The sequence below is a fragment of the Corvus cornix genome, chromosome 19 (assembly GCF_000738735.6).
Source record: "Corvus cornix cornix isolate S_Up_H32 chromosome 19, ASM73873v5, whole genome shotgun sequence".
In the NCBI taxonomy this organism is placed as follows: domain Eukaryota; kingdom Metazoa; phylum Chordata; class Aves; order Passeriformes; family Corvidae; genus Corvus; species Corvus cornix.
This window is the reverse complement of record NC_046348.1, coordinates 6,640,408-6,653,059: the sequence shown is the minus strand read 5'-3', so window position 1 is coordinate 6,653,059 and position 12,652 is coordinate 6,640,408. Positions and strand designations below refer to the sequence as shown.

At 41.3% G+C, this 12,652-nt stretch overlaps 1 protein-coding gene across 3 annotated transcripts in view; it reads right to left on the bottom strand.

Annotated features, from left to right (window-relative positions):
• Positions 1–12,385, bottom strand: part of FOXN1 (forkhead box N1) — a 36,056-nt gene extending 23,671 nt beyond the window's left edge. Inside the window, exon 1 of one of the 3 annotated variants that reach the window (XM_019287554.3) lies at positions 12,135–12,385. The gene's annotated coding sequence lies outside the window, so the exon portion shown is untranslated. Of the gene's footprint in view, positions 1–11,884; positions 12,078–12,134 lie in introns of those variants that run through there. The other 2 variants (XM_019287556.3, XM_019287555.3) reach the window with 2 other exon arrangements.
• Between the last annotated feature and the right edge of the window lie 267 nt (positions 12,386–12,652).

The window sequence follows — 12,652 nt, the reverse complement described above, 5'->3', positions numbered from 1 at the left end:
TAATTACCTTTATTTGATCTGAGGAATGGATTTGGGAATCTCATTTGCACAGTCGTAAGCTGAGTATGTTAAAAAAACAACAAAACTCCCCCCCTTGAATGGCTGATTCACTGAGCAGGGATGTGTGAAGTGCAGAAACATCAGAGACACCAAAAACCAAGTCCAGGTGCTGTTTAACTTAAGTTTTTTCTTTAGTTTTTCTTTGGAAATGTCAGGCTACAGTAGGTGTAAACACGTAGAATTTCACCTGTTTTGAATTCTTAACGTCAGCAGGCAAAGCTGCCCTGAGTTACAGCTTTGATTGGAACAGATCCTGTTGGTTTTACATGGAATTAAACTGAATCAGCTCAAACTACAGCTTGGACATGTTTTTATGTGTTTACTCTGGGCTCTACAGTGTAGTTTACACAAGCCTCTAAGCCTCTCAGTGAAGAAAAAACCATTTATGCAGCCAATAATGCAGCACTGGTTCAAGCACTTATTTTTGGGGGAAAACCTTTGAAAAGGGAAAAAAAAAAAAAATCCACCCAAACCCCAAGACTAAATCTCCTGCCCTGACTTCACGAGATCAAAGGTCTTTCAGCATCCACCTAACAAGCAGTAGCTAATCCAGCTACTCACAGGAACACAGCTGATGTGGAGTGATGTGTTCTGCTGACACCTCTCCCTAGGCATGCATGAGAAAGGCTGCATATAAAGCAGGAAAGATGGAGGAACAGGTCATGGAGAATGACATTTATTCCTCCCAGTCCTAGCAGGAGCCTTTCTGTCCACAAACTGCTGCTTTTTCTCAGGGTTCATTCTCATATTAAGGTTTACTGGGGAAGCTGGGCTGATGGTTTGCTTGGGGGACTGTAGGAACCCAGAGTGCCGAGAATATTTCTCTGCCTGTTTTGAAGGGTTCTTACCCCCTGAACAACACTGGTTTAGCCTCAAACCTTGGAAAAAAGTACCAGTGGACTAACAAGAACTAGAAAATACAGTGGTGTGAATTAGGTGATAGACTACTGTGTAAGATTGTCACAGGGTGAAAAATTTCGAGGTTTTGGGCTTCTCTTTGTAGTAAATAGATAAGAGTAAAAAATACCAAAATGGAGGATTGTTGTTGTTCTCTAAACTTCTTCTCCTTTTTCTACTACTCCATATTCTGCAATAAAAGTAGTTTGGAATGATTGGATAGAGAATTCTGCAGTTCCTAGTCGTGTTACTGAATAATTGGTAGGAAAGTGAAAATAATGTACATTTTTAGTAACTATTGGTTAAATTATCTTTAAAAGGCTGTGTAAATCTTGATAGAGAGGCCTCACTCCTGCTTTTCTGTGCTCTATGCTGTACCTGGGTCACGCTAGTGGCTCTGTTCCTCTGATAAGACATAAACATTAATAAACAACTATCTGGAAGCATTGAAACTCAAGGAAAAGTCTCGGTTTATCTTTGAAACTCCTTGCAAGGACTTGCAGCAAATTCCCTCCCATCAGGAGGGACTTGATTTAAGGCATGTTCAGTGTCAGGGGACCAGGAAGAATTTTTGACAAGATGCTTCCTCTCACCAGGTTTTAAAGGAACCAAACATCCATCAGAATCCTGGATACAGACAGAAAATCTCTTTGTATGGATGAATATTTGGTTGAAAGGGAAATGAAAGGTTAATGTGTTGAGGTGAACTTTGGGGGTCTGCTTTGATTTTGTGGGGCTTAAAGTATTCCCAAACAACCTGGAAGAAGGGGTACAAAGCTCTGTGGCAAAATTTGCAGGTGATGGTGTTGTTCTGAATAGTTATGATGAAGATGAGGTGGGAGGGACAGCAAAAAGCCATGATGAGGCTCAGTGATGGGGCATTAACCTTGCAGGTTAAAGAGGAGCGAAAAAACATTGTTAACCAAAACAGGGCTGCAGTTCTGCACCAGCTCTGGTATGAGAGGTCTGCTTTAAACACATAAACCCACAGAACAGTTCACATTTCAGTGCTGTGAATTCTCTGTGGTGTAAAAAGTGACATAATTCCAGAAGTTACAGCTACCTGCCTGCAGGAGCAAACACTGCTTAGGGAAAAGGGGGAGACAGAACAAAATCCTGGGTGAAAAGATAAAAAGGCAAATGTCTGATTATCCCAACATTCTTACCTCCCTTCCCCCCTCCCCAAATTACAAAGTCATTCCCACCCCAGCAGCGAGTTGAGAACTCATTTTTGTAATTTAAAGAATTGTCTTCGGAATTCCAGGAAAAGCACGAGACAGGCTGAGGAATAAATGAGGGACAGTTTGGAGATTAAAGAACCTCCTGGGAAAATACGGCCTGACATTGTTTTGCAAAATGAGTAACATGGAAATATGTTAATCCTTTAGGGAGGAAAAACTGCTGGGATGAAGATGAGATACAAGAGGCTTGAAATTAGGAAGAACTAAAAGAAGAGGGGAGGGGGAAGGAAAAGCAAATCTTTTATTGTTGACAAAACTAAGGTTGTGCATAAAGGCATTAAACTGCCCAGGAAGGATTTTGTAAGCACTGGAAAACTTAATGTTTGCTGTGAATATAAGTAAAAAGGAAATTCCCAGGGCAAGATCTGAAAATGAGGGAAAATATGAAATAGGCACAGCTAAACCCATCTGTTTTTACAGTTATGAGATACAAGACCAGCACCAGAGTGTCTAAAACCTGTAAGTTGTGGCCAAATCATCCCTTCACCCAATTACCCTTCTCCCCTTCACTGCCAAATGTCCAAGGCTGGTTTTTCCCCTTTTCCCTGCCCACTTCCCAAGCACTCACACCTCTGCTACACCCACCTGTTTTCCCAATGCCTAATTTATTCCTGGAGCCTATTTCTGTCTCATAAACCCTGTGTCCTCACTGTGAACAGCAAAAGTACCAAGAACAGCTGTTTGGTATTTAATTTAATTTAATTTTATTCTTCATTTATTTTAACTCTTTTGGGAAAATTCTTTGAGCTTTGTGAAAGCTGTTTCTTCTAAAAGAAAAGCAAAACATAGCTGAGTTTCTTTCCCCAGTTCTCTTCACTCCTGAGTGTTTGGAAACAGATTATTCAAGACATTGTGATTTAAATGTTTGATACAAAACTTTTGCACAATTTGTTTATCTAGGATGGATTTTTTCAGCCTTGTGAAACGTGAGGGGCTTTTGTATTCATTTTAATTTTTCCTCAGCAAAACCACATAGGGAAAAATGCCCAAATCTGTGATGGGCAGACCCTTCTTCAAGGGTACATGAACCTGTTCAGGGCTTCAATCATGAAAGTATTTAGTCAGGAGTAGCTAAGAAATGGAGACCATGATAAAAGTCTTTCCCATGCTTAAATAGCTCGACTTTTTAATGAATATCTGAAGCAAAAACCTCCTTCAAGTGCTCTGTGGGTGTTCAAAACCGCATCTCTGCTTTCCACTGTTTCTGAACAAATTCCAAATTCCATCTTTTTTGTGTGTCCCTGTACTGAGGGAATCCCTTCAGGCTGAGCATGTCCCCTGTATTGATAACCGAGACAACCAATGTGCTTTTGCTTTTTTCTCTCCCAAATTATGGTTCATTAAAATATCTTACGGCCAAGTGTGAATAATAACAATAAAAAACCTAACTTAAATAAAGAAGAAAATGCAAAGTTCACACTTGATAAGGAGGAATTCAGTTCTCTGCTTTTACGAACACCTCTCACTTATAGGAAGGCAAAAAAAGTAGGGATTTCTTTCACCATAAAACCTGAGGTAATAACACCCTTGAAAGAAAGGAGAGGGATTTCACAGAAACAGCAAACATCCCAAAACTGTGTGTGCAAAAGCAGTTTTGCAATAAAGAGTCTGAATAAACGGTCCCTGTTTGGTTGAGGAAACATCGTTTAAGCAAGAATATTGAATTGTGGACAAGACCTTGATGCTGTTACAAAATTCTTAATAGAGATGAAAATTAGAAGCAAGGAAAAGGTTGAAATTAATTAAGAATCCTCCAAGTCCTGCATTTTCCTGTATCATAGTGCAGTTTATGAAGCCCAAGGGATTCCTTCTGGGAATCTCATTCCCCCTCTAAACAGGGATTTTGTCCATTCCCTCCTTAGTGTGAAAAATCAACTCCTTTATTGTAATAGAATCTTAAATTTTTGGGAGCAGCTGGCTCTAAAGAGGTTGAAACTATGCTCATTTCTTCTCTTAAAATATTAAATTTCAGTGATCCATAAAGCATAATTAACTGATCTAAGGGGATTACCACATTAAAGGTTGAGACATAAAACTAAACCTATTACCAAAGCTGTTCTGTTTTCTTATACATAAAAAATAATGCAAATTAAACTTTTTACAGGTGTTTGTTTTCAACACATAAAGCACAGCTGATAAAGAATATTCATTAAGGGACTAGAAATACAGTTTTGTATTATTGCTGACGAGGTCCTCTGACAAGCAATTTCAGGGGAAAGAAAGAGAATTGATATTTTAATATATATTTAGATTATATGAGCCCTCACAGACCTGTATCAAATTTGATAATGGCAACAGCTCAACCTTTTGCCTCCTCTTACAGATCTCTGTGGGTGAGCAAATTTTCACTTGGTCCTGTGTTTTTATTTTCTTGGATTTTCTAAACACCTATAGGGCTAAATTTATAATCTTACAGTATTTTGGGCATTATAGAGAGTGATGCGAAATCAGAACAAAGAGTTAGGGATTCAGCAGGAGGAAAAAGATGTCAACATGGGAAAGTAGAAACCTGAACAAAGAGACTTTGTAGATGTTTATTCAAGAATTAATGTCTCAAAATTAAGGAACACGCTTCTGTTTTAAATTTTTGCATTCACATATTTGCACCCTCTGATTTAATATTTTTCCCCCTTAAGCCTGGAATTTTTTCTTCTTTTCTTAAGTTTTGAACACTTTGAAAACCTTCTAAATTGTGGCAGCTTATCAGTTATGAAGTGTGGAAAGTGTTTTATAGCCAAAGAGATTTGTGCTTGGAGTGGGTTTTATCTGAGTTTGCTGTAGAGGAATTTCTGTGTGAGGAGTTTTTGTCAGCTTTAGCTGCTCTTTGCTGGTGAAGAGGCATAAATTTCTACTTGGAAGCAACCTCATAGTCTGCTTTTCACAGCTTTTGTTTCCAATTCACACCAAGATCTACAGAGCAGAAATATCCTTGGAGAAATTCAGAGTCATGGGAAAGCTGAGGCTGGAAGGGATTTCTGGAGATGATCTGGTCCAGCTCGCCCTGCTCAGTGCCAGCTCAGCTGGGTTAAAGTGGAGACAAGAGCAGGAAAACAGTAAAAAAATATAAAGCACGTGCCTGGCTCCTTCTTCTGTCAGGGAAATCCAGGCCCTGTGTCTGTTCCAAACCCCGTGCACGATGTTTGGGCATTAACATCTCTAATGAGCCCAGCATCAAACTCGCTCAGCCAGGGTGAAGGAATTCTTATGGGTTCTCTCATTTGGTTTTCCTACAGTTTTCCTCTCCCTCTCTCTCTTCCAAATTAAATAATGCCAGTTGTCACTTTTTGTATTGTGATCCCTGGTGTATCTCATGGTTTCTTTTGGAAACTCGGTGCTGCTGGAATAGGGAGTGGGCAAGAATTGCAATTTTTATCAAAATGCAGATGTTTGCTTTGGTAGTTAAGAAACAAAGGACTCTTAGAGGTTTCTTGTAAAACCACGGGCAAGTATCATAGGTGCATCACTGCTTATTTTTCAGAACTCCACGATGGTAAATCTGATTATCCATATTGTTAAATTCATGGAGTTCGCTCCTGACACTTCCTACCTTCACTTTCAGTGTTTACAGATTCCACATTTTCATTCTATCTTAAATTCCTCTTTGCCATTCTTTCTCAATTGTTTTTTTACCTTAAGAGTGCCTTTATTTGTGGGAAAATATTCTATTCCTGTATACCTGATCTTTTAATCTTTTTGTTGAATATATTTTTAAGAATGTTTTTTTTCTGTGGAGGCTTTCAACAAGGAGAAACATCATCAACTTAAGCCAAATTTTGCAGCCTCCTTTGCAGTCCTGTTGAGCCTTTCTGCACACTGGTGAGTGGATAAATCTGCCTGGTTTTGCCTGTTGAAAACACTTTCCTGCTGTATTTTGGTAGAGTCAGAGAGGAAAAAGAGCAAGTGACTGAATTATGCTGGGTTTTAGCTGTTAGGTTTTCCTGCTGAACACTGAGCTGCAGGGCACTCTCACCTCTGTGAGGATGGGCAGAAATCTCGGAAGTTTTACTTTTTTTTAGGAAGAATTCTAGAGTGTTTTAACCGTTGAATGAATTGGGTTTTTTTGAGGCAAAGAGCTTTTCCAGATCGGTATTTTATGCTGTGTACTGAAGTGATATATACCCATGGACAGTGAATTTAAATAGATTTAAATAAGTGGTATTATTGCTCAACACCTCACAAGACTGTGTGCAGACTATAAAAAAAAAAAAAATTACTCTGCATGAGTGGCTAATCTTGGAAAAGTTGGTCCTGGTTTGTAATTTTTCAGTGCTTTGAAAGGTTCTTATAAAAGATGTTGGACAATAGTATTTGCTGCATGTTCCCAAAACAGAACCCAGGTGTCACAAAGCTGACCCCAAACCCACAGGGTTGAGCAGGTGCTCTCTAGACACTCTGCATTTCAAAGAGAAAAAAAAAAAAAAAAGAACCCATCCCAAATCTATTCCTGGGTGGAAAAGTAGGGCAAACATTAATTACTGACCTTAAAGCACAGTGGAAAACTAACGGGGCATTGCCAAGTCAGAGGATGAGAAATTCTGGAATATTAATGATGTTTGCCTGTGATCTCATCCGTGGAAGAATACCTGTGTTCTCACCTCCCAGAGGACAGGGCTGAGGCTTTTTGAGGTCTCCAGGTTCCGTGGCCCCAATTAATTTAGTTCTGGCGAATTTTAGAGAATCAGCTGAAATTACTGCAGAGCTGCAGGTCTGAGAATTGGCTGGGTACAATTGGATTTACAAGACTGACAGGAGGTAAATCACTTTCTGCCCTCAAACTGGAAAGTGTGAGGGAATTACAGGTGGCAGATTTAACTTTAACTCCCAGAAAAGGACAAAATTGAAACCCCAGTGAACTAAGGAGGGGATAAAAAAAGCAAAAGTAGAAGCTATTACGAATTTGCTAAGGAGGAATCATCCTGGCAGTGTAGTTTCCCTGGATACTGGCCTTGCAAGGAGACAATAATAGAGATAATGCAGCTGGATATCAGCGAGGCTGCTCTGCTGTTGCCTGTGATGTTCTCATAAGCAGGCAAAGAAAATGTATTTGAGATAAAACTCCAGCAGAAAGGAGGTAAGGCTGGGTGGAACAGAGCATTAGGAGTGGTTAGAGACTGGCTGCTGTCAGAATGAAAAGGTGTTTGGAGTGGATTTCTTCAAGAGCCTGCCACCGCTTGGTATTTTCACTAATGACTTGAGTGATAGGCTGGAGAGGAGCTCTAATCAAATTTGGAGACAACTGGAAATGGGAGGCTTTGCCTATGTATGTGGAGGGCAGGATTAATATTCAAAAGGAGCCAGGAAAAACAGTCTTGAAGAAAGCAAAATGCAGTTCAATAATAACTGAGCTCAGCATCCAGGCAGGAATAACAAACCCTGCAGACAGTGGGTGAGGAGAAGGCAGCACTTGTGCTTGGAAAGATCTTGGGGTTTTAAAGGGTTGCAGGCTGAGCCTAAATCAGCCACATCGTGGTATGATGGACAGGCAGACAGGCTGGCAGGCATGAGGTGCTGGCAGGAATGTGTCCTGTGAGACCTGGGAAGGCAAATCCTCTTGGTCAAGTGTCAGCTGAAGGTTTGGGATTTTGGTCAGTGCATTTTGAAGCGCTGCATCCCGGGTTGAAATCCACAGGAGAGGAGGGAGAATGGTCAAAGCCCTGGAAATTCTGGCTTATGAGGAGAGACTTAGAGAATTAAGGTTGTTTAGTCTGGAAGATAATTTACACTGCAGGACATTTCAGCTCCTTTTTCCCCCCTCTTCCTTGCTCTCCTTACCAGCAGCTCGGGAGGACAGTGCCTCGCTGTTTAATTATTCCAGCTGGGAAAATAGTAAATTATTTCCTTCTATGAATTACTTGCATTCCTGGGAGAACAGGTTCCTGTCTAATATTTCTGGCATCCTACCATTTGCCCACAGAGGGGAATGTTGCAGGGACCTGTCCTGGCAGGTCTGTTGAACCAGCAGTTAAGAGTTTGCAGGGCAGGGATACCTACCCATTCCAGGAGTAAAGTACGGGATAGGTGTGGAAGTTGTAAGCTGGATGAGCTCCTTTGAGAGGCTCTAACAAACTGGTGAGGCAGCAGTACAGAGGGAAACAAATTGGGTTAAAATGACAGCATGTTCAGCTTCATTACATGACTCTGATGGAACCTCACCCTCTATGCTTCATTCATTTCTGAGCACTTCACCAGCAGCAAGATAATAATGCTCTTCATTGCAGTAGCCCTGTCTCATCCAAACACCTTAAAATGATTCTACATATATTTACTGAGCCTCAAAAGGCACTGTTGAGATTTGTAAAGGCTGCACAGGAATCACTTTGCTAACCACACATTTAGCAGCTCCCTCCAGTACTCAGCAACACCCAGCAGGGCCCAGAGAACTCAGGTTTCATTGGAAAATGTAGGGAATTTAAGTAAAAGACATATAATGAGCTGATGTGTTATTATTTTGTTGACAGAATGCAAAGAGTGGAACCAAACCTGATAGCTCTAAGCCCTTGCATCCTGAATAAAATAAAGAATGATGTGTTCTGTCACAGCTGTTTGGAGCAACCTGGTCTAGTGAAAGGTGTCCCCGCCCATGGAACAAGATGAGTTTTAAGGTCCCTTCCAATCCAAGCCATCCTGTGATTTTATGGCTCTGTGTGGGCTCTTTTGATTGCTGTTTGAAGGAAGAATAGTGGCATACAGTCCCCTGGGGAAGGGGAACTGGTTTTTGGCAAAAAAGGGTGTTTTTGCAAAAAATCCAGCAAACACAGGTCTCAGCTCTCTTGGCATGATGGAAACAACCACTGCTGGTATCTCATGTGTGACCAGGAGACTTGGGTGCACAAAATGGGTGAAAAAAACCCCCCAAATGGGCAATGTTATGTACAGGACTTAACTGATTTTAAAGAAAACAACAAAAAACCCCAGGATGTTTGTCTGTGCGGTGAGGAGACAGCTGGGGAAGTAACAAAGGATGTGCTAATGAGGGCACTGCTTGGATTTATGTCTGAAATGTGGCAAAAGAGTTAATTATTGCCCTAATCTTATTAGAAGTGGCAAAGTGTCTTTGATCTATAGGACTGGCCAGGACTTTGCTTTTTGTTTCCAATATAAGCAGCACCCTGTGGCTGGCAGCACATCAGGGCATCGATCCCACAGTGACTCAAGAGGGAGAGCAGCACCTCATAGCTCTGATCCTGACCCACAGATCCATGGAATTATTTGGGTTGGGAAGGGCCTTAAAGCTTAAACCTTCCACCAGAGCAGGTTGTGGTGATTTACTCAGGATACCTCAGCCTCCCTCAGCCTTGCAGAGCTCTGACAACTCTCACCCTGCTCTCAAACACTGCCAACACGAGGAATTCCTTGGGAAGACATGGCCCTGGCCGTGCTCACGGACGCAGGAGAGGAGGATGTGATTTGTAGCTCTCTCCTAATCTGCATTATCTCCATAATTAATCTCTTTGTCTTTGGAGCTAATGATTTTTGAGGTGCAGGAGAGCAGAGAGGTGTGTTTGACCCAAATCTCGGAGCTGGAGCTGTCTGAGGAGCAATAAAGGGCAAGGCCACCACCAGCAAATCCTCTCTGCCGGGAATCATCCCCATTTCCTGGGCCTTACGGACATTGACCCCCCCAAATATTGTTGCACCTGTGCCACATCCCAAACAACTTTTCCTCACTTTCCAATGGGCACAGGCAGCAAGAGGCAGCTCCAAAGCTTCAGCAGGAGAGAGGCTGGAGTGTTTTGCATGTGTAATTGTTTGGTCTGTAAGCAGGACAGAGCAGTCCATGTAAAAATCCTTCATTATGCACTTCAGTGCTTTGAGTCCCAGCTTTTTAAAGGGTGAACACATGTGGGGTTCTAAAAATTTTTACATTTTGTTCAGGTTTATTTGAAATTTTATGCCTTTTAAAATTCGTTGCCTGGACTAATGCAGAACTTCTGCCTTCCAGCCTGTCTGTGGTCACTTTAGGCTGTAACCAAAAGATCATTTTGGTTCTAACATCAATCAATTTTCAATATTTTTTGCTTGGAAATTTCTGTTTCAGATTTTTTTTTTGGAGGCCGTATCGCTGCCTCCCTGTCCTTGGTCGTTTACCAGCACATGAAATTAGGTTATGGGGGTGATTTCATGACTGAAAGCAGTTCTGCATGACACCACTTCTTGTGTGAAATATCTGGCATTTTGTGGCCAAAAATATTCAAATATTGTTGTTGTGGTTTAGTTTCCAGAAATCCTAAACAATTACGTTTTCTTGTAATTTCTGTTTTACAGCACAGATGCTCTGAAAGGACACAGCATGGAAAGGACATTTTCTGATTTTTTAAAAATGTATTTTTCTCATTATCCCCTGTACCTGAGCTGCAAACTATTGTCCTAAAAAAGGAAAGCCTGTTGTTACCAGGATTAGAAGGACTTTACTTCATGTAGGTGAATCTTCCCTCTCTCTACACTTTCCTCTTGCAGTAAAAGCAATTGTTTTATGTGTGCTTGGCAGCTTCCTGTGCTGCACCTACCACAGTGGCATTTGACAGATATTTCCATTTACTCCCCAGAGTACTGGACTGACTCCTGTCTCCAGCACGTGGCTCCGGTAACATCCAGGAACTCAGCAATATCACACCAGAATCTGCTCATGCTCAAGCCAGGACTTTCTCACACTCTACTTTTACATTTGAAGCTCAGATTATTTCATTTACATTAATCCCACTTCTGCCAGTGCTCTTCTCCCCTCACCAGGATAAACAACCTGCTTTAATTGTGTATTTTCTTGGCTGCATGTATCACATCTGGCTGTCAGAAAACTTCACAATCCTTTGCTCCTTCAGAAATATACTTTATCTATCCAATATTTTTTGTTCTTTTGTGTCCATAATTAGTTATTAACAAAATAAATACATTTTCTGCCTACACCTCACCCAGTTCAACATACCCTGTATAGTATTCAAATTAGGAAAGTATGATCCTGATAAACCAAACTGAAACTTTTATAAAAGTCTAATTCCCCAAGATTTAATCTGCTGTCCAGTAAGGCAGGAGGGTCAAGAGTTGAATGACAGATGGTTGTTATTTATAGGTTTAGATAATTATTGTGTTTGTAACACAAACAGTCCCTTTCTTGCTGGAAATCTAACAGTCTGAAACTAAAAAGCGAAAAGAAAGTGATATAAAGAAATAAGAAATTCAGTATATAAAGAAATAAGAAATTCAGTTTCTACTTGCAGCACTCAAACTCGGTCATTCCTGCACTTAACACATCCTTGCCTCTCTCTGGATGTCACTTCAGTCACCTTTCCATATAGGAAGAAATCTAACCAAAGTTTTCATCCTCTGCCACAACACACGCGAGGCAGAAGCACCAGACTTCAAACAGCAGTAAAAACAAGCTTGGTTTCAAAACACAGAACTTCCCAAGTTTTTGATTCACCACTGGGAAAGTTTGATACAAATCTCTTAAGGATTGGTGAGACATGAGGCTTCCCATATTTTTTTCCGAGATACTTTTCTTGGTTTGTTATTTCATTTCCCTGTTTTTTTTCCTTTCAGGTAATGCTAAACACTTCCAGCTTTCTTTATAATTATGGAGCAGAAGGATTGGATTAAGCTGCGCCCAAGACAAGAAAAGCTACTTTTTTCCTTTGGGAAGTCACCTCCAATCTTCCTTTCTCCCAGTACCAATGGATCCATGAACTTACCTGGTGTTTCCTTGGCTCCTTCTCCTGCTCCTCCGCACTGGTGGCTGATAAATACCTACAGGAGCTGCCGAGGAACAGGATGGAGGTGCTGACCTTCCCCTTCCCTCAGCCTGGAGTTCTTCAAAGTCAGCCTCAGGGACTCCACATTAAATAGAGGAGCCAAGGCAGGAGAGCTCTGCTCCCCCTTCCGTTTGGCTTTCACGGCTGAGTTCTGAAAAGCTGCACGGAGTTGTCAGAGGTTTCCTCTTACCTTTTTACTGAAGCACAACGGCGTGGTGCTGCTCCAGGACAGGATTAGGTCATTCAAACAGCCCTGCAGAGAGAGTGGAGGCTCAGCGGTACAGAGGCTCCAAAGGCTGGAAAGATCTGATCTTACATCAGGTGAGAGAAGGCAGCTGGCTGGGCAAGCCAATAATTATGATATCAGCTCTTGTTCGCCCCAGGCAGTCTTGCATTTAATAAGAATACAAATATGACTAAGCTGCATTTTTTTTTTTTTCCTTGTTCTCTTGGTAATTCTTCAGAGAAGTTGGGCAGGTATTGAGCTCTAACTGTCTGGAAAGAGAGCGCTCCCTCTCCACCTCTCTGTTTTCCTTTTGATTTAAAATACCCATCTGTTACCGTGTTTTGCAAACCTATTATCCACCTGTGGTTATTAAAAACACTCTTTCCTGGCATGGAGTTTGCCAGAGGATCCCAAAGCCTCCAGCTCTCAGAAATAGGTGCCTTTCTCGCATTTGTTCAGCCTGAACTCTCAGCATGGAAAGG